General features: G+C 35.5%; 1 protein-coding gene across 5 annotated transcripts in view; it reads right to left on the minus strand.

The window, feature by feature from the left end:
• SGCG (sarcoglycan gamma) overlaps window positions 1-21,560 on the minus strand; it is an 85,802-nt gene extending 64,242 nt beyond the window's left edge. For 3 of the 5 annotated variants that reach the window (XM_061457684.1, XM_061457687.1, XM_061457683.1), the window contains exon 1: window positions 21,432-21,560. The gene's annotated coding sequence lies outside the window, so the exon portion shown is untranslated. Of the gene's footprint in view, window positions 1-20,119; window positions 20,180-21,431 lie in introns of all 5 variants that reach the window. The other 2 variants (XM_061457686.1, XM_061457685.1) reach the window with 1 other exon arrangement.
• Window positions 21,561-22,746: the final 1,186 nt, after the last annotated feature.

The raw sequence follows: 22,746 nt of genomic DNA on the forward strand, positions 1-22,746 counted from the left end.
GTATTGTAAGTTCAAGCACTTCCCATGAGGGAGGTGTATCCACAGGTATCTTACATCCAAAATACGATCCAATTTACTACAATAAAATGTTCCAAATGAGAGTGCCTTCAGACAGGTTTCACACAAGGTCTCCTCTCAATTCTGAATTTACTCCTAGGAGTAAATTCAGCTGTGCTCTGCCCGGACAGCTTTCAAAACATGATTAAAGTACATCTTTGTCCAGCTGCTGGATTTACCCTAAGTCATTAAAGACGCTCTTTTCGAGTCTCATTCAGAGCCACCCTGTGTCTGTAAAAACTTGTGGGTCTCAGTTCTAACCCTTATCTTTAGGAAGATACCATCTTTTGCTCCTGTAGCTTCCTATCAAACTACAAGACAGAGAATGCAGTATAAGTTTACAATTGAACAGAAGTAGCTCATGCATCATCTCTTTGCATATATACAGGAATTTTCTTATTTCTGAACTTCCACTCAAAAATCTTTTCATTTGTTGTTTACTTATGTTAAAAAATGAGACTTGATCATCAGTAGTTCATAATCTGTGCTACAGCCATTATGGGACAATATTCTGATGATATTTTGCTGCTATGTTTCAGTTGTCATGATACTGCTTATATAAATCTTTTCAACTGCTGAAAATACTGAAAATAGTATAATGATTTATTAGTGGGAAATCACAGATTCTGAAATAACTTGGCTTAACATTACTGCACTGTAGATTTACAAGATGTTACTTGATATCACCACACGAAATATGCTAATCATAGTATAACAAACCATACCACCCACACAGAAGTTGCCCTTTATCTTAAACCTACTTTACTATCTTCTGCCAATGGCTTTCAAAAAATGATTAAAAAAACCTTTACCCTTACTTCCACACAGGAAGTATATACCCTAACATGGTTTATCCTCTAAGTTTCTTATTGTTTTTTGTATTACACATACTTGTTAAGTGCCAGTTTTACAAGAAAGAAGATAGATTACAGCTACAGAAAGTGCCATCCTAACAGAAGTCCTCTTCACAAGACAGACTGCTCTGTTCCTTGTGTTGCTATTCGCTGCATTTTCAAGGTAAATTTTACAGTAGAAATGCCATTTGATAAAGAGTAAATTAATTCTCAGATCTTCATGTTTTCTATCAGCCTCATCATGGTAGTCTCTGAGGCAGGAATTCATCTTACAATGTTAAGATACCAACAATTTAGCCTTCAGTATCTGAGCCAGTCAACCTGGACTCCCTTTATGGTTAATGAAGATAAAGCTGCCCCTTCTGGGAATTATTTATCTGACTTATTTCAGATTTTTAGACATCCAATGACTTGCTTCTTAGATGTGCTTAACTTCTCTATAAAAACAGAAATAAAGAAAGCCTTGGACGATTTTTTTATATGCACATGCCTCCATGTTTTAAGACATAAGCATTTGATCAAATTAATTCCAACCAGAATGATTTCCAGAAGCATGTAATTTAACAAGAAGATAGGATTATTTTGATTCTTGTTCTCTGTTCCATTTTTACTCCATTGTAAAATGTTTGCTGTGTGAGTTGAGGGTTTTATATATAATTTATTATGTACTGCTGTTTAATGAGGTGAAGCCAAAACCCATTATGCATTTCACCAAAAAGCCTATGCATTTTGCGATTGTTTTTATTCTTTCAGAAATTCCACAAGGGACATCTCCCAGCACAGCACTGTTCTCTGCACAAATTATTTTTTTCTGATAGAAAACAGTTCTGTTGATCCTGAGCATTATTAATACAGCCAAAAATTATTTTGGTCCTACCAAATGGGTAATGGTGGCCTAGACAGCTTACTGCTTTGGAAAGGATTTAATTTGTCTACTTAATATCATATTTCATAATTTTTAAGCAAATTAGTGGCCCAGTACCAAGTATTACAGAGGAAATCCTTTAAGAATTCATACTGTTGGACTGTCTCTCCTGGAAAAATCATCTTTCCATATTACTGACTTATACATTCACAAGCTGAAATCATACAGGAAAGTAATCTCAGACCTATCTGGAGAAGTCAGAGAGAAATTTTTCTATAGGTTTGGGTTGTTTTAGGAAGCTGGGCTGAAAGGAAACCCTGAGACAGGCAGATCTCATAGTTGGCTGGTGAAGTCTACCAGGATTCAAGAGAGATTTTTAGAAGGAAAAAACCAGATATTTAGAACTATGATGAAAAATGTGATTTGTAAATGTAATAAACATGAAACTCTAAGTTGATTGTTTAGGAGTAAACTAAACACACACCAAGAAGAAAGTAGTTACTTAGACACCTGGTTGTACACAAGTTAGTTGGAGAAGCAAGCAGTCTGCAGAATGAACTATGACTTCAGCAACTGTTACCTTTATATTCTGCTACAAAGACGGCACACAGTGCTGAACTCTGATGAGTAATAACAATCCTGGCAACTGATAGTGCAGATAAAATGGCAACTGGGTTTCAGAATGAAAAATCTGACATCATTCAAATGGGCCATGAAAACATGCTTTCATTAGGTCAGCCGTACCATAATAATAAAAATACTTATTTGGAAGTGGAATTTCTTGGTGTTCCTACCCAAGGGTCCACACAATCATAAGGCAAATAAAATTAAGATCAATTACTCGCATATTCCATATGGATTTCTGTATATATGGCCATAAATCCAGGGATTAAGCTTTATTATGGTAGTCTCCTATTAAAAGCATTTTCCAATGGTCATCATTTTTTTTACTGGGATCCATTTTTATCATATTCTTGCCTATTTGCTAATTTCAAACAGATACTGAATGCTAATTAGCTGCCAAAAGCTTTGTGATAGATTTTAAATGATAGACATAACTTGTGAACTACTTGTACACTGCAGATATTTTGATCACGTGAGAGATGTGTTGCACATAATGCATGAAATTCATGCCTACAGGAATACATGTATGAGTGCCAATGAAATGCTTTTTTCACTGTGATACTAAAGGTGCCCTCTAAAAATATGTAGCCATGGTAGAACATTTCCTTGGTTCTATTCCACCTTTTCCCATGCAAGACTTGGAGACTGGCCTCTGTGAACTTCATGATTCAGAGATCCAGGATATTTTTATATCAGTACCTAGATATTGAAAACTGTCCAGCAATAATGTTACTATTTCATTTAGGTCAGTTTGGGCGTCAAGTTCAAAATGCCATTATGACATCTCTGGATTATTCATTTAAGACAGCTGAGTTTTGAAGAAGGAATTTGCAAATCTATCAGTAAGTCTGCTTGGGAAAGCAAGTCTGAGTAGAAGCTTGTAAATCGTATTATTTTCAGGAATTATTTGAGTGTAGACAATACTATTTCAAATAAAATAAGCAATTTCAGTCTGTTTCAATTGCAAAAATATTTTCATTGTTGTTCATAAATGGCTGTTATTTTATTGAACACAAATAAAATTCTCCTTAAAGCATAGCTCAGAACTGTATTACTCAAGTACTTTGTCATATTGTCACAACTATCAATATTAAACTATGAGAAAGCATAATATAAATATGCAACTAGTTAATTAATACTAATAATCAACTATAACTCCATTAAAAATTATGTAATTCTTAACATTTTACATTTTTTAACTGTTTCAAAATTTGTTGGGATTTTGAGCAGAGACAAAAAGCTAAGCACTCAAGAAAACCTTTTCAAGTAAAAATTAAGGGGCTTCACAAAGAAATCTGAACCACTGATGCTCATACTACACGTTCTTTTGCAAGGAACTTCAGTCACCAGTGCTTCTACTCTCTTCACAAGAAGTATATTCATTTACATGCAAGAAAATTCATAGTAAGTGTGGGAATGAAAGAGGTGATAATGCCAAGCTAAAACAGTTCAGTAGAAAGACCATTTTAACAATTTAGACTAAATTCTTGTGCCATTATAAATTGTAAACTGAAATAAACGTGCAACTCAGGCAAGCAAGAACTACTTTTACAATCTGCATACAGTATCTTCATGGAAAAATATGTTCATTAACATTGGTTTATACAATGCATTGGGCTAGATGGGTATTATTATATAGAATGAACTTTGTCTTCACACTTTGGTGGCACCCAGGTAGGCACACTTCTGTCTTTCTGGAGGACAGAGGCGGTTCACTGATTAATGTCCTGGGTTCAGCAGTAGCAGTCATTTTTCTCCTTCTTAGTAGCTGCTGCAGTGCTGTGGTTTTGACTTTCAGCCTGGGAACAGCACTGATAACACTGATGTTTTTAGTTGCTGCTCAGTAATGTTTACTCTGACCAAGGACTTTCTGAGTCTCATGCTCTGCCAGAGAGGAGGGGAAGCCAGGAGGAAGCAGAGACAGGACACCTGACCCAAACTAGCCAAAGGGGTACTCCATGCCACAGCATGTCATGACCACTATATAAACTGGGGGCAGTTACCCGGAGGGGCTAGATCTCTGCTTGGTCGGGCTGGGTATTGGTCAATGAGTGGTGAGCGGTTGTGTTCTCTTCCCTTGTTATCTCCTTTATAATTATTATTGTTGGTGGCAGCAGCAGTGATTTGTGTTATACCTTAGTTACTGGACTGTTCTTATCTCAACCCATGGGAGTTACATTCTTTCAATTCTCCTCCCCATCCCTTCGGGAGCTGGGGGAGGAAGGGGGGGGGGGTGAGAGAGCTACTAGGTGGTTTGAATTACTGACTGGACTTAAACCACAACAACCAACCAACAGAAAACAGGACGAGAGACAAAGGAAGAATAGTTGAGGCAAAGCTGTCATTCAACAGAAAAAGAGAATAAAAGAAACCTTTGGAATCCATATGGAAAAGCTTTCAAGAAAAAAAAAAAACAACCAAAAATTAATTCCTTTCAACCCTCCCTTGTTCCGACATCTTATATTTAATCTTGCCCAACTTTGCTTTGCTGAGATGTGTATATTATATAGTGTATTACAGTTTGAATTGTAAACTTCTGTCATCAGCTAAAAAGAGCTGGATCCCTGCAGCATAATTTGTGGAAACAGGCAAAGAAATTCATATGGCCTGGTTAACTGTTTACATCCCCTGCAGTGAAAATTTACATAATAACTGTGACATGGTCAGAATTAAAAGCTTTGCACATTTTAAGTACCAATGCAATAGCTGAAAGGTAGATTCTGACAGCATAGCATGAAGTGCTTTATTAAAAATTATTGTCTAATACCTGTGTATTTTTCACTATCATTTACAGTAAAAAAAAAGTTTTAAAAACATTTTCAGTCCTTCAACTTGATTATTTTTCCTCCTTTAACAAACTCCCCAAACGTTAATTAGATCAGATGCATCCTTCCGAATCAAGAGGCCAAGAAAAAACATTAGAGAGATTCTTTTTGTAAATTATTTTTAATTTTTGCAGGGTTTTTTATTCACTATCATTTCAAGAAGTAGCTAGTTTCTGGTATGAGAAATCCCATCTTTCATGCAAAATGCTTTAAAATGCTTTAATTTAAAAAAAAAGTGATTCTTCTCTCTTTGAAACTCAGTCACCATCTCAGTTATATTTCCTCGAGCAACATCAAGTAGTGTTATGTGGAAAAAAAAAACAAAATTAAAATCTCACAATTATTTACTTTCTGGAGATTTCCAACATATACGTTACTCTGACTTGGCAGACAACAAAAACCTTTTCAAGAATACAAAGAAATTAGAAGAACGGATGTAGAAGTGATTGGATGATGATGTGGATGTGACACCGACATCTAAATGAGTGTCTTATCCACAAAGCTATTGTCTAGACCTCATGGAGTTCTCATTATTATTACAGATTTCAGAAAACAGTCTTCCAGGAGAGAGAAAAGAGCAGTCTGGACAGCCATTGTTTTCACCTAACAATGAAAGCCTGAGATCAAATAATGGCGTCAAGATCACTTAAGTATACCCTTACTTATTGTTCCCTGTGCAATGAACTTTTATAGTGTCAATGTGGAAAAAACTGTCTTGTCCTGTTGAATGTAATTCAGTGTTTCTCACTAGGGATTACTACAAAGACATTTTAAAAACGTTAAATCTAGAACAGGTAATTAATCTTTTCTTAGTAATACTTTTTTTATTCTTCAACCCCTTTGAGAAAAGGTATCTCAAAAAAGACATCTCAAAAAAGTTTTATTATTTTGAGGAGATGATAAAACTGTGATAGTGAATATTTTCATTTAATAAACCTAATTGTGAAATACATTTTGCCCTCTGAAGTCCAATACATTTTTTGCCCATAGTAGTTGCTGTTCAAAATAATCTATTTTTTCGTTGAAGGACTGCAAGTCCACCAGGAAAACAAAAGATGCATAATGTAGTGCAGTCAATATAAGAACAGAAATTATTGCAGGCTCTTCTGGCTGTGAGGTTTCTCTCTCCCTCTCTTCCCTGGACTTCTACTGTGAAGCAGAAGCCAAAATAGATTCATTCCAATAGTTCCCTCTTTTTCTTTAATCATGCATTTAACAAAACATTTATAATTAAGCTAGGTATAAGCTAAATTACTTTAATTATGAGAAATTTAAATTCTTAGTTAAGGCTTTCAACTAACACAAAGAAAGTAGAAGGAGACTGCTTAGTCTGCTTTCTTGTCCCCTACAGCATGGCAGAAAACAGGAGTTTGTTACGGACCGATGGAATACCTGTGTTACTGTGTTCAATTGTTCACGAGGTGATGAGAGCTAGTCTTTGATTCATCATGGAACAGTTTTCCCAGAACAGAACCACAGAATCACAAAACCTGAAAGTTGAAAGGGACTTCTGGAGATCATCTAGTCCTACTTCCTGCTCAAAGCAGGGTTAACTTTGACATCAGAATTGGTTACTTGTTGGGAAAAAAGGTGCAACCACACATTGTCAGGACTTCATTTTCTTCAATAGCTTTAGCATCTCTGAATAGTCCTGCTAAAATCTGATTGTCCACAGTCGCTGTGGCAGCCTCACATTCAATTTATTTTTATTTTTATTTTTATTTTTTTTAAGTTCTTAAATACTGCTTGGACTCTTCTACTGTTGTGTTACACTTAGCCTATTGGAGTTTGGATCTTTTTTACCCCATTTGATACAACTAATGTGTTTATTAATACCTTCCTGCTTCTAACTGCTTCTCTTGTCCTTTTTAGCTATACTAATTTAGCCATGTCTTTTAAATATGCATTTACCCTAAGCATATGTTTTTATATAGTCACATGCAAAAGGTTGTTTCCTTTTCAGAGGCTGCTTCCTTTTTATATAGTGCCTTTCTTTAACTTCAGAACAGTGACTAAGATTCTTCGGCTCTGGTTTACTCTAACATCAACATGGCTGATGTTACAATACACTCCTTGACAACAACAGGAAAGTGACCTTGTGCACTGCTCAGAATTCAGTCAGGAAATTACTCTGCCTCCTGAGGAACTGTTGCCAAACCCAGTCATTTGTGGGATTTAAAAATGCGGTCTGAATGTTGGACCTAATTATGACATTTCTACTACAAGGGTAAAAGGAAAAACAGAGTTTCCTCTCTCATTGTTTCTAATCCACTACAGCAAGCCACAGTCATTGTAATCACCCTGGTCAGGTCATTAGCAATATAGTCTTCAATATTATCAATCATATTTATGTGGTTAATAATATTGCTCTGCTTAGGTTGCACACTTCAGTCCATGAGCATGTTAATAAACTGAGTCTTTGATACAACTGCTTTATCAATCTGTCTTTACAGTAAACTTCTGTTAACACATGGCATCGCTTACATGTCCTACTCTGTCTTTCCCAAACGTTTTTAACTTGGTGTTACTCATTGTTTTCTTTGTCATATTTTCAACATGACTATTCAAGTTAATTCAGTTTCTTAGCTCCTTAAAGCGAAGCATTTTAATTATCCTATTTTAATTATTCCTATTGTGAAGCTATACAAACATGTATAATTTTCTTCTATTTCCAGTCTTCTACCCTCCAATTTAAGTGAGACTGTATTTGTTCATCATATCCTACTGCCAGGTTCTCTTTTATTCTGTACCTGGGGATGTATGCTTTTTATGACTTCCTTCTTCATACCTTTCCGAATGTGTTCCTCTGTACCATTCAACTTTCTCTCAACATGAAGTTTAAAAAACTCTAATCTTTCTAAAGACCCAGGTGCCTGGTTCCATTTCTGTTAGAATGAAGGTGACATTCCTATTATTGCTTTCCTCCAGTTCAAAAATATTCTTAGCTCCTAAAGAATTTGCTAAGATGAACTGTTTAACTGCCTCTGATTACATGGACAAGCCTTTAAATGATAAGCTTTGCAGGATCAGTCTTGAAATAGGTGGAAGAAAGGAACAATTTTAGGCAAGGAATGAGAGAGCTATCTTGTCCTTAGGGAAGGGTTAGTAGAATTACACTTCTTCTTCTCCTTAAAATTTAATAAAAATCCTATCTTTACAGAAAAGAAGAATAGTGAACATTTAGTCTACTGTGCAAAAGGTTTTCTCAGTATAAAGGACAAGTGGTGAGGCACTGGAATGGGTTGCCCAGGGAGGTTGTGAATGCTCCATCCCTGGCGGTGTTCAAGACCAGGTTGGACAAGGCCTTGGGTGATATGATTTAGTGTAAGGTGTCCCTGCCCATGGCAGGGGGGTAGGAACTAGATGATCTTATGGTCCTTTCCAACCCTAACTATTCTATGATTCTATGACAAAGAAAAATTAAACACACAGGGATGACCTGAGGATTTATAAATTATAAATTATAGTCTTTACAGGATTATAAATTACACTGAGATCTGAATAACACATTCTCTCTTATTCTTATAATTTGATCCTTCCAGGTATTAAAGGTTTTTTTTTTCAGGTAAAAGTTGCCATTCTTTGGGAGTACTGTCGCTTTACAACGCAGCCTAGGTATTACCTGACACTCCAAGAACAGAAGCACAGAGAAGATGGCTGACAAATTTACACAACTTTTATTATAATCTACCAAAGGTTAATTTTGCTCACTAGGATTTCAGCTCTTTTATTCAGTGGCAGCTAAATTCAGAGCAGACACCACGTTACATTGGATACAGACAAGGCCTTTCTATTCAATCCTTATTACACTAATTTACTGAAAAAGCCTGGCATTGAATTCATACAGTTGTTCGCAAACAACTTAATAAACAACATTCTGAATAAAATATCAAATTACTGAATTTGGTATAACATCAGATATGTAAAATCCAATGACTGCTTTAGTTACCAGACAAGACTATGATAGGTCCTGTCTTCAGCAGATAAATGATGTTTTTATGATATGTGATCTATCCCAAACATCCAATTGTTATTGAAAAAAAAAAAAAAGAATTAAATCAGACAACACAAAACCAGTTGAAATTAGAAGTTAAACATGGCAACTAAACCTACATATTTAGTTAAACCAAGATTTGGCAACATCTTGCTGCATATTTATCTACCCAAGCCACTCAGTAATGCAGATTACTAACAGTACAAACACCTGTCAACACAATTTGGTATAGAAAGTTGATTGATTTCAGTACTTACCAACATCTTTGAAAATATTCTGAATTTTTAATAATTACAGGGATAAAAATTCAAGAAAATATTTTTTATAACTGGTTAAAATGGTTCATGGCATCAAACCAAAAAAGGAGAAATAATTCAGCATGAACTGAAAACTGGATCATGCTTCTCTGGGATATAAAGATACATCTTAGGATACAGTTGTATCATTGCAAAGTCTCATAAACTGCTAAAGTTTTCTTTGTTTTCCCCTTCTCCATGCAGTAAAGTCTCAATTTCTTACTTACTCTAGGCAGACCTGTCTCCTTTCCTATCAGCTGCGTTTCTCCCAGATTTTGTTAAACCTTTCTCCTTCCCTGCTTTCTTACAGTTTTAACATATTTCACCCCTTACACAATCTCAGTCTTCCTTTTCATCTTCTTTGTCTCCACTACAATTTTCTGACTCCTCAATATACTTGCCCAGCTAAGGCATGCTTTCATTTATATCTTAAAACGTTTCCTCTCCTGTTCCTTTAACCTTCACACTTACTGGTAATTCCAGACTCTTTCTCACATCTGTCTCTAGCTTTCCTCCCACATACAACACTCTTGGCTGGCCAGGCTCAGTTCCTATTTCTCTTGAGGACAGACACCCTGAATCTATCTACTTCTTTCCTCTTCCTGTTTGGCTTTTGTTCTCCCTGCTTTAAAATTCATCTCCCTTACAAAAAACAGCAGAAGTGTAGGAAAACATCCCACTGAGAGTATATATTCTTGCAGGAGACAAGATCTCAGTTCTCATTTCTCATTTACAGACCCATACTCATCGCAGAGAAAATTGTGCCTTTTATGCTAAGGTCATTTTTTGCAGTAAGGATTTTCCTACCTTACAAGTAGAATAGTAAACTAAGCAGGGTCAAGGCATGTGCTGTGCACATCCATGCTGTTTCACTGACAACATGCATTCTGGAATAACTTGCCTACACTGCCTGGCATGGACAAAGCCACATGATGTTCTTCTGGGAACAGCACAGAGGAAGGCTCCCGAAAGGGCACTCTGTTTGCTAGGGATGACAATTAGTTATATAGATGCAAGCTGTGTTATGTTATTTGCTGAGGATTAGCCTCTGTGAGCACATATGCAACTTACTCAATCAAAAAATCCCCTCTGTTCAAATGAACAGTACCCTAATTTTCCACTTAAAAGCATTTCTTTTTTGTTGGTTTGCGTTGATGAGAGATTGTGATACCTCTTAAGTGATCTAAGTTAAGTATATTGGACAGAATACTAACAAGTTCTAAAATAGTAAGCAAGAATCATTTTCCTACATAAATTCAATGGACATTTTATTACCTTCCTTTTGAGGAGATTACCAAGCGGTGAACAAAAATGCCATCTGGTACACAGTTTCAAACCTACTTCTCAGAAAAACATTCTTGTTTTTTAAAAAAGGAGCAATTCCTCATTTGAAATAGAAGAAGTTTTATCAACTTGTGACAGTTCAGAGGAAGTGAACTGTTTTGCATCATGTGGTAGCTCCATCAGGTTATTTAACTACAATTTATGTTTCTACTTAAATTTGCATGTAGGCACAAAAGATGAAATTTTACATTAAAAAAAAAACCAACCTGGAATAGGCTCTGATATCTATAGGTCCATTTTTCTTTCTTCCCTGTTACAGCCTTTCCAATAACTACTCCAAATTGTAAATTATTTGAAAATTCTACCAAAGGTTAAACAGACTGGTGCTCGTTAAAGATATACTTCTGCTTTTTGCATTAGAAATTGGAAGGCTGGCAAACAATATGACATTTCAGACATCTAATACAATTCAAATTTTTACTCTTGATAGGATATTTTTACACCACAACCTGTTGTACCTGCAAAAGCAATACGTTCAAACCTAGAAGACAGTGCCAGATGATAAATAAGGACATGTGAGTCTGCCATTCATTTCCAGACTGCTCTACAGAACTATTCCTGTATTCTCAAATATATATTAAAATCTCTACTGTCCTCTAGAGAAAAGGTCTTTCACTTGAATTTATAATGTCATTGGGAAGTCCAGAAAACTACAGCACTTGTGAGACAGCTACAGAAAATGTGTATTTTAAAGACACTGCCTTTGTTGTTTTAAGTAAAGCTTTTCATGCTGCATTACACTGGAGTAGGAAGATGTTTACAATACCTTTGGAATTCTAAGCTCATGGGGTATTATCCTCCTATTCAAGGGCTGTAATTTAAAACATTCTTCCCCAATTACCTGCAAACACCAGATGGTCTTTGTTTGCCTACTCTACATCTTACTTATTCATAAGAGACTCTTCCTTTAAAATCCCTTTGTAATGTTTATAACATTTATAAACAGAACAAAGGTCACATTTTGGCTTAAATTGACATTATTTTTCTTTTATTTATTCAAAATATCAAGTTAGGGATAATCTACCTAGGAGTATTCTACCCACTCAGCCAATGCTGAAATTCTCTCTGTTTGCATACAAAAATTAACAGGAATTGCATAATATTTGAAGATTAATGTGTGTTTCTCATCACTATTCTACTCCATACTCCAGGTCCTGGTAGGATGGACAGTGGGAATATATTGCTGAAGCAAAGCTAGAATCATGCAGTTAGCAATACCTAAATATATCAGAAGCTCTTGGGGCAGAAAATTAAGATGAATCTGTACTTGATGCTACCTTGCTTCTTTTACCAGAAAGGCACACAAAGAGCATTATTCCTTCTGAACATGAGTGAATACTATGGTGACAGAATAATTATTAATAATTTTATTGCTTTGTTCCAAAATACCTTCTAATGGCTGCTTTTTTTTTTTTTTTTTTTCCATTTGGAACATTCCTTCAGTCATCCTCCAGAAAATGGCATAGAATCAGAATGGTTAGGGTTGGAAGGGACCTGAAGATAATGTAGTTCATAAGCCCCCTGTCATGGGCAGAGACACTTCCCATTATATCAGGTAACTTCTAACTTGGTGAGAAAAGCTTTAAACTAGGTACATAAGGAGACAGTTGCTATAGCCTTAAGAAAAGTGAACACACGGGGTGCAGCAAAGCATCCAGAGGACAGCACGATGGAGATGGCTCTTTCCCTTTCCTTATACAGGAGTGTGACGTTTGGCCTATCTATCTCCAGTGCCTGTACATGAATGAACACAGAATGAGAACCAAACAAGAGCAATTAGAAGTCCATGCACAGCTGCAGAGCAATGATCCCATTGGAATTACAGAAATACACTGGATAGCCTGCATGACTGAAATGCTGCAATGGATGGATAAAAGCACTTAGGAAAGAAAGGCTGGGAAGGCAAGGAGGAAGAAGGTTGTGCTGTGTGCAAAGGGCTGAGTCAAATGCATACAATTTTGCTCTGAAACAGAAAAGGAAACATTCAGGAGGTTATGAAAGCTCAAAGGACAAGTGGTGCTCTGCTAAGAGTCTGCTACAGACTCTCAAATCAAAGTACAGGAGGAGGATGGACTAGATGATTTCCTGAGCCTCCTTCCAATCTAAATTAATACAGGCTTCTGCAGTGTTTAGTGCTGACCTTTTATCTTTATTAGTAGTTCACTTATTTTTTTCCTGAGTTCTTTCAGAGGTCTTCAGTGAATATCTTCTGATTTTGAATACTACTATTTTTTCTACATGTCTCCTACAGATAAACTTTTCCTATAGTCCTTTTCTTCTGAAATAGATCCTTTGATGAGTACCCACAAAATGAGGCTCTAGCACATAGAGTGATCCAGTTTCCTCCACAATTAACAGAAACACAAATAATTAATTTTACATGCTACTTATATATTCTTCACTTCTCTGATCACTCTTTTTTAGAATCTGATCATCCATTTAACATACAAACTACCTGGCAGGTTAACAGTTAAGAGAATAGTCTTAATACAGTTCTTTTGTACTACAAGGTATGCAGGTTTTAATTTATCTCAAGAGTATTTATTTATCATACTCCTATTTGGAAAGAACATCCAAGAACTCCTCTTCAGTCATCATATTCAAACTTTTAACCTGGGTGATAAAACAGAGTTCTGGCTACTTCAGAGTGGTTTGTTATGTCTCTGGTTATCATGGACTTTGAAAGAAATCTATTTGACAAAATGGATACATCCCATGCTGTTTGTACTACCATTTAAATTTCTGCTCTTAATTACCTTTTTCTTTTTTTTCAACTTCAACACACAGTGAAGTTAAGCTTTGCAGACAGGATTTGATACTTTATTGCTTTGAGTTTCAGTGAAGATTAGGTTTATGTGTCCAAAATTTAATTTTTTAAGGACCATTAAATGCAGATAAGAATTGTTTTTGTGGCTTTAATTTTCTTTCACTGGAGACAACACCAGGAATCTCAAAACACTGCTAGGAATAAACTTCTTAAAACCTTTTTTGTCGTCTGCCATGCTTTCTTTGGTTATTTATAAACTAAAGGGAAGTGTGACAAATGTGCAAGAATTGCAAAGCTAACTTGGGGGGAGGAATGCGACAAGTAATCTTCATTGAGGTTGTTGAAAATACTGAAAGGTTTGAAGTTCTCTATACATGTGAAGGAAATGAAAGCAATCCCTCTGATGGAGACAAATCATGAAAGAATCTCTGCTATCATAATCGTATGTGGATGTCTACAAGACAGTAAGTAATTTTAAAGTTTTGAAAAGTACTTAACCCCCCAACAATTACATTTCTGTTTACTAAAAAAAACCCCCAAAATAACAACAAAAACAAACCCCCGTCCAAAAAAAAAAAAACAAAAAAACCAAAAACCCCAACCAAAAAACAAACCCAAACCAAACAAAAAGATGTATTTTAATTTTCTAGATGTGTGATATAGATCTTTTCTAACATACAACGATTACTAGCAAGGCCAAAATGTATCTTGTAGAAATACTGGTTGGTAGTAAAGTCCTACTTGGTCTGAGCTTTTAGCAAAAGTCTTTTAACATTGCGCTCAGTGTTGCTCTCAGGAGAAGTATTTCATGTCTTTAGTGCTGGGAAGAGGTACCCTCTGTGAGAGCAAAAAGAATAAAAACATACGCATTGGCATAACCTTTTCTCTTTTTCCTGTTCTTGCTACTGCTTTTATGAAAGTGCTACTTCTAGGTAACATGCTGCTGTCTCTTCAGAGGCATACTTACAGTTCATACCATAGCCTTCAGCACAATTACAAATCAGCAAACTCCCTTCTGTGGTGCTTTCCTATGCTGGTTGAGGACTGTGCTGGTTTTGGCTGGGCTGGAGTTAATTTTCTTTTATAGTAGCTGGTATGGGGCTGTGCTTTGGATTTGTGCTGGAAACAGTGTTGGTAACACAGGGATGTTTTAGTTACCATTGAGCAGTGCTTACACAGAGCCAAGGGCTTTTCTGCTCCACACTCTACCCCATCAGCAGTAGTTTGGGGGTGCTGTTGGGAGGGGACACAGCTGGGACATCTGACCCCCACTGACCCAAGGGATATTCCATGCCATATGGCATCATGCTCAGCATACAAAGGTGGAGAGGAAGAAGGAGGAAGGGGGATGATGTTCGGATTGACGGTGTCTCTTTTCCTGAGTAACCGTTTTTTGGGTGAGGGAGCCCCGCTTTTCTGGGGATGGCCAAACACCCACCTGCAATGGGAAGCAGTGAATTAATTTCTTGCTTTGCTTTACTTATTAAACCTTTATCTCTTCATCTCAACCCATGAGTTTTTTCACCTTTACTCTTCTGATTCTCTCCCCCAGCCCACCAAGGGGGAGTGAGAGAGCATCTGTGTGGGACTTAGCTGCTGACCAAGGTTGAACCACGACACGACCTTGAGAAAAGCTGTTTATTTAGCCTTACTAAATTATTTCACAATGTGAAATGGAGTTATGGAGTATATGGAGTTATACTGTATACAGTAAACAGTATGCTGTATACTGTATACAGTAAATGGAGTTATACTGCTATCTTGTGAAGCTTTCTTTGAATAGTGAAGAGAAAATACACCACAGAAACAAGGAATTCAACTAGATACAGAGAGTAGAGATGAAAATTAAGCCTCATGCCTTCCCTCTCTAATTCAAGTGATCTACCACAGATGTTTTAAAAACTATGAAAGAAGAGTAACTCAACCTTGCATGTAGAAATTCATAACTGTACTTTTTTTGAAAAGTCATATGAAACTAAACTAAAGATTAAAAGTTCACTTTCCTTTTCAGTAGGAAGGGAAGCAAAATGCTTTCCTATCTATATTGTGTCTTATTATATATTTTAAATCCCTGCCCTTTTCTGATGAATTTTAAATGACAATGAACACAAACTGATGTGCTTCTGTTGCATTTCAGTCCTGGCTATAATTTATTATATAATTTATTTATTACTCATTTTTACTTACACAGGGGAAAAGCAGATTAATTTAAATGGGTATTAGACACATAAGGAAATCGCCAAAAGACATGTACTACAGAAGCCTTTTTTGGTGATGTTGACTTCAACTGTTGACTTAAGTTTCTTCAGCAACCGTGACAAGGCAATAATGCAATGCAAGAAACACAGAAGATGAAGAACATGGCAAAATGTACAAATACTGGTATTAATCAGTATACCACCTGCATTAAAACCAACAGGAAAGACGTAGCTGATCTTACAATTAACTGCAAAAAAAAAATTAAGGATAAACAAAACCCAGGAGTACATGTTAAGTATGTATGCATTTCAAACTAAACAAAGAGCGAAATCTCTCATTCGACATAGTATATATTATCCTTGTGCCTGAAAGTATATTTTTAATATAAAATATTTAATCTGAAATTTAAATAAGCAGTTACTATTAAAATTCTTGAATTTCAATTAAAATTGACTTTTACTGATGTAAATCAAGTACTGTAATCTGAAAAGTAATACTTATTTTTGGTGTATTTCTTCATTTTAAAGATCCTAATTTGGGTGACTGGAAGGTAATTCCTATTTGGATCTAACAACCACACTGCCTTCTCCAGGAAGTATCCCTGTGATTTCTAAAGTTATTCTTTGGGCATACGTAAGAAAAAACATTCATAGAGCACAAGTATAACTTGCATTTTAAACTCAAATTGGACATTGTGTGCTCATTAAATTTAGACAATAGTGCCTGATATGTCAATCAAGTCTTTGTAGTCTGACATGTTAGCAGAGAACCAACCCAGACATAAAAAAGGAATATTGTAACAGGAAATTCTAGTAACAATATAAGAATACTATTTACCACCTATGCATCCACTGCAGTATTATTAGCAATTCTGAACATAAATAATGCACAAAATGTGAAAACAGAATTAAAGGCATTAAGACCAATTCTCTAAACTGTTCCCTGTAGGTCCAAAGGAAACTGCAGCTCATGCTGAAGCACTGGTTCTGGGATGCAGTTAAGAAAAATTCATTGTGTTTTTGTGCATGCTGAAATTGCTTAACTACCTGCACTGTAGGCTGGACTAGACTCCTATTTCAAAAAACAACTTACTTCATTGTGCAGGGATCCTGACACCCACTTTACAGACCAGCAAAGCCTGTACTTGGAAAACTGGGTTACATATCAACATAAATGAGAGGTCCCACATACACTTAGTAACATTGTCATCTGATATATTTGGCAGATATATAAGTTCAGCTTCACTGCGAATCAGAGGCAGGCAGCATTCATATTTTGATTAACGCCCTCTGATAATTGTCCCTACAAACAATACTTCACTAAATCTACAACCATGGTGGTGACTTCTCATATAAGCATGAAAAGAAAGAGCTGCTGTAAAATAAATATTTTGAGTAGACACTTGTGGATAAGAGAAAAAGGTTAAGTAGTGGGTACACTCAGGAGATGAACATGAGACACACACGTGGAGATTGTAAAATATGGGGAGAAATACGTCCAGGAAATGCTGAAGAAAGTCACAAAGAGAAGGGTAAGGTAGCAAAAGACAGAATCTTCCGATAAAGCAAAAGAAGAAAGAATAATTTTGCTTTCTGCTGCATCTGTTTTCATTATTTCACATTCACAGAATTATACAATGTTTAAGGTTAGAAAGGACCTTAAGATCATCTAGTTCCAACGACTCTGCCATGGGCAGGGATGCCTCCCACTAGATTATGCTGCCTAAGGCTCTGTCCAACCTGGCCTTGAACACTGCCAGGGATGGAGCATTCTGGACATTTATATGCTTTACAGCAGTCGTAAATCAAAGCGCTGATTTCTAGACAACTTTCAAATGCTAGTTTTGAATTTTTTTCTGACTTAAGGCAGACATTACTGTGTACCTGAGTATTTCTGATACAGGAAGATGGTAATTTTAAAGTTCTTAATTTAAATAGCATGTTAGATGTTTTCACTATGGCAAAGGGAATATGGCTTTGTCTTCTATAAACATGACTAAAATCAATTATAACAAATCACCAAGTTTGAACCACAACACCATCAGTTCAATAAATGTTTAGCTAAAAACAAAATTAATAAAATATATGAATCTAAACATAAAAAATTAGTACTTTCACAGATTGTGAAATCTTTTAGTAACAGAATTTCAATGAAATAGAAAATTGAAAAAGATTGTGGGGTACACACATAAACACAAAGAGTGGTTTTATGAAATATAGCTTATATGCAGTTTCTTCTCCATTATAACAATACATTAATAGTCTTCTACAACTTCATGAATATAAAACCTGCATTTCTGTTTGAAAGCATTATCTTCAAATGTGCATTCAACATAATTATTAAATGACTCGTGAAATCATGCAGAATGAAATACACTTTTTCATAATACTGTTCTGGGTTTAAGCAAGGTAAGTTTTCAGATGCCTTCCTCTGTATTTTCATTAAATGGAAAATACCTATCTTAATGACACAAAACTAGAAGCAGAATATTACAGGGAATATAATACAATACAGTTTTGTGGCTAAAAGAAGTATCTTTTATTACATCAAAGAGTAGGACTGAAAAAGTAGACAAGTTTGAGCACTTGAGACTAGAAAAATAGCCTAAAAAGTAGCACAGGCAGCATAGGCCTACCACCTCCTGTCCTGGTTTTGCTGCCCCATCCCACAGAAAGGTTTGCTCCATCTCCATAGAACTCTCCACTACATTCATCCACATTACCTAAAATTTTGCACTGGGTGTCCTCTGTGTAAACTTTCCCTTCTTTAGCCGTCAAATATGTCTTTCTGTAAAATCAGAATATATGCAGCCTTGTCTGCCTCATCCACGCTGACTTTTGCAAGTGTCCACCATGCTCGCTCTCTCCTTTTCGACACTCAGCCAAACCCCAGCCAGCCTTTTCCTCCTCCTTCTTATCCCTACTATGAAAACTTTCACACAGGCAAACAAGTTGAAGATGTCCCTGATCATTGCAGGAGGGTTGGACTAGATGACTTTTGAAGGTCCCTTCCAACCCAAACTATTCTATGATTCTATCCCATTATTGAAAATACATGATTCATACAGAATAACCTTCAGGATATACGCATGCAAGCACACAAATAAACAAATATACTATATATCTCAGTAAAAACCATGTGACTATGGCTAATACCAGTAATATCCAACACTTAGCACATACCATAGTCAATTTTTAAAATTATTTATGTACTTTAGCTTGTATTCCTATTCACATTATTTTACAGAAGTACTTCATCCACCACAGAAACATAACCAGCCGTGGCATGATATGTAGCAGCTGTTTAACAGCTTTTGGCAGATATACAAAAAGGTCTAATGAGAAGACAGGCCCAGGTAGACAAACTTACAGATGAATTAAATAGCGAGAATATCATTACCGAGGTGAAAATTTGACCAGGATATTGAATTAACCTGTTATTCAAACTGCCATGATGCTTTTAGCTTGGTTTAATAAATAAAAAAGCCGTGGCACTCTATATGTAAATTGTCTTGTCTCCCATTCATTTCCCTCCCTCCTACAACAGCTTGAGTTTCTTTGGCCAGTTTCAACCAAATTCAACAGAGAAGTACAGATCTCAGAAATACTATAGTCCTACAAACTTTCTGAACATGAGACACAGAGAGAAGAAGCAGCTCATTTGTCTCCACTGAAAGACTGCAATAGGCAAAAAGACCTTATTAGATATCAGAAAACCTGTATGTGAGAAAGACCTTGTAAATGTCTCTGTTATGGAAAACCTTCAGTCACTGCTCATTAAACATCTAAGACAATCAACTCTGAGAAGTAAATCTATAGGAAATCCAGTTTACTTAATCCCAAATCATGAAGATAATTAAAAAATATCAGGACCTGGGATTTGTATCTCATGTAATAGGCATTACTTTTCACATTCTATTCAAGCAAAAGAACACACAACTTTTCTCTGCCTTTTTACAGGGGCTTGGGTTTGTAAGATACACTACATCCATTTCTTTCTTTCGATTCTTCATACAAAGCTCTTCTCTCTTAGCCTAAAACACAACTTGCGCATTCTCAACGCTAAGTATAGTCACACATCTGTATAATTACAAACCTACTAAAACCTTATGATTATGAATAATAACTAAAATATAACCTGCTGTTAACCACTGAGTTTTCAACCAGAAAAAAAACCCTGCACGTTATTAGTAAAACTGTAAATGTTTAGAAAGAGATTTTAAATGGCTCCCTTTAATGCTGGACTTAATTTAGGTCCTTTTATTTTTAATTTAACTCCACATAGTGGTTCTTACCCTTTGGTGGCATTCTAGGACCACTGGATCTTCATTATGTAATGGAGAGAAAATATATATCTAATATGTAAATATCATACTTGTTTACAACATTCATTTCAGCCAAAGTGGTATCAGTTGTGACTACACATCTCCAGTAAAAATTCTGAAATCTTAACTTCTTAACTGACTGCAAAATTTCAGAACTCTATGGCACAAAGTTACTACAGCTCACTCATGTGGATTACTCATTTGGATGTGGCTATGCAGGACAGAATTCATCTCACTAAACATGGGTAACATTAACATACTTACCTAGGCCCCCTCCACAGACAATGGAGAGAGGCAGACACTTCTAGGACACTATTAATCTCTTGCTCAATTAAGAGGAGATTTAAGACAGATATGGTGAAACCACCCAGATCTCTGTAAAAGCAGCCTAGATGACTGGTGTCAAATCACTAGTCAAATCACATTCCTACGCTTTGGAAACAGCTTGTTTTAGGAACCTATGAGCTTACTCTGATGCATGGTTAAATATGCAGTGCAACCACCTGTTGGTGAAGACACACCAAGTATCATCCAGTAAATCATAATGAGTCAGTAACCAATTGATACCTACTTAGTAATTTTCTTTCAGTCAGGGAAATTATTCAACTGAAAATGTATTTCAATTTAAGGAGATTACAAATATGCAAAAGGAGTTCTCTATACACATAGTTCAATGCTCAACACTAATTCAAGTACGTTTCACAGAACTTAGAACTGATTTTGGTAACAGTTCCTCAGATGGAAGGTTATTATTACACTGTCGAACCAAAAAGGAGTGCTCATCAGAAGAACAGATCCATTCTTGGCTAAATTCGACTTTTACTATGTGATCAATAAACTGAGAAAAATTTAGAGCTACAAACATCAGGGGTTCACTATTGCAAACTAGATATTTATGTAAGTATAGTAATATGATATTGTAAAAGATTTTAAAATTACTAAAAGCTTCTTAATATTACACAAGTTTAAACTGTGCAACTTAATACTGCATTTAATTGTAAAAACAAGTATAATTACTAAATTAAATCTAAAATAATACTTGTAAATCTAAAATAATACTTGTATATAAAAATTAACACTTGAATTTGTCCTAAAATAAATCATGAGTACCAACATGATCCTTAAATGAGGACAGAATCACCCTGAAATGTTGCACAGAAAATCAGAAGGGCAAGAAGTTCAATACATTAATGCAATAAGCACAAACAAAACCCAACTCAATTATTAATATGCTAATATTTTAATACAGATATAAAAACAAATTTAAGAATTTGTTACTTACCTTAGAGATCTGAAATAATGTGGACTTCTGAATAAGCTACAATCAGTCTCTTCCCAAGAGAGAATTGTCTAACTTTTCCACTACTTTCAAATCTGGAGTGGGAGATATTTTGAGCCTGGGCAAATATCACTGGAAGAAAATTCGTTCACATGTTTGGCTGTGTTTTGCATTCCATCCTGTTGCTTTGGCGTACAGACGCAGCTAATTATAATCTGTGACATAAGCGGCTAATTCTACTGCTAAAATGGTTGTGTACTGACTCCAGAAATGAACTGCCCCACTGTAAGACATAACAAATCCATAATGCATACTAAACTGGCCCAACCTGTCATGTAACGCCAACTGCTTTATTAAAATCTCAGAATATGCAGCACTTCATCGAATCTGCATGTAATATAAGTAGCTGCTAATAGCACAAAATGCAAAGTTAGAAACAAAAAAGACTTCTTTTCCAAACCCACATGTAACATTCAACTAAATTTAAATAGTAATTTTTAAAAAAAAACTTTTTAATCTTAAAGCTAACATTATTTTAACTGTAATCTATACTGGCTGGTATAAAAAGTCTCTTTAAAAAAAGGAAACCCATATATTATATCTATAATAACACAGATGAATTTTATACAATAACTATACTAATAATTACCAGCATTTCCAAAAGGTTAAGCCATTCTTGGTACTTAAGAAACCTACATATAGATATCAAGAGCTACAGAAAAAAGTTGTATTTATTACATATTTTATGATAATATTATAGAAATTCTAAGACATCTTCTTTTCAGTGCCATTTAAGCTTTGAGTTCTCAAATGCAGAAACAAAAATTCCAGCCCAGCACTGCTTACATTAGGCTGAATATACAAACACTAACCAACCAACTTTCTTTCAGTCTATGACATCTTAGAATTTATGCTGGTAGCTGCAATTTAAAAAGCATTAAAACTTTCATTTGTAAGCTTTACAGAATAAAGTTTTGCTCTATGTGAAGCACTGCAATCATCATCCATATGTTTGGACAATTTAATTTTTCAAAGCACACTATTTCCTTTTTTCTAGCTATGCACTTGCATGGTTATCATGCATTAGAAGATGAAGTTCCTATCAGATATTTAACAGCTGCAGATCATAAATTTAGCACTGACATAAATCCAGCTGATCACAGGCTTACAAGATACTTTTTTCCCTTTATGAATTCTTTGTTCATTCATCCTTTCTCAGACTCTGTTTACATACACAAATAGAGAAAATATTTTCTATGCAAAGGAATTAACTCACTGGTATCCAACAAAAATGACAAATATTTTTCAGAATAAAATA

This window comes from Pezoporus flaviventris, unplaced genomic scaffold (genome assembly GCF_033815535.1).
Source record: "Pezoporus flaviventris isolate CSIRO_AGI_PZ_B2104156 unplaced genomic scaffold, CSIRO_AGI_Pfla_v1 ptg000025l, whole genome shotgun sequence".
NCBI classification, from domain to species: domain Eukaryota; kingdom Metazoa; phylum Chordata; class Aves; order Psittaciformes; family Psittacidae; genus Pezoporus; species Pezoporus flaviventris.